This window comes from Poecilia formosa, unplaced genomic scaffold (genome assembly GCF_000485575.1).
Source record: "Poecilia formosa unplaced genomic scaffold, Poecilia_formosa-5.1.2 Scaffold37, whole genome shotgun sequence".
Taxonomy (NCBI): domain Eukaryota; kingdom Metazoa; phylum Chordata; class Actinopteri; order Cyprinodontiformes; family Poeciliidae; genus Poecilia; species Poecilia formosa.
In genome coordinates this window covers 2,024,095-2,024,541 of record NW_006799976.1, presented here as the reverse complement: position 1 = coordinate 2,024,541, position 447 = coordinate 2,024,095, and positions in this window count along the sequence as shown.

The following is a 447-nucleotide window of genomic DNA, read 5'->3' as shown; positions in this document are numbered from 1 at the left end:
TTTAAAAACGAAACCGAAACAAAAAATGAACACGAGAGAAGCAAACAAACAAACAAACAAACAGACAACTCAATTAGTGACTGTTTTACAGAATAATGAAGGATTTCGAGGAAAACTTACTTGATAAAAACATTCGCACTGGTTTGGAGGTGTTTAAACCGGTTCACCTGGTTGTAATTGGTTAGCAGTGAGAGCCTGAGCTTGCTTTGAGGTAAGCTGGGTCTTCCTTAAGCTCAGATCCTTTGTTTGGAGAACAAGGACACTGTTCTTTTCCCTAACATGTGGAAGTAATTGCGCCAAGCGGCTGCATGGAGTGAGGAAGAAGAGGAGGAGGAGGATGGGGGCTGCGGCATCGGGCCCCGGGGCCCTGTCCACACACACACACACACACACACACACACACACACACACACACACACACACACACACACACACACACACACACAC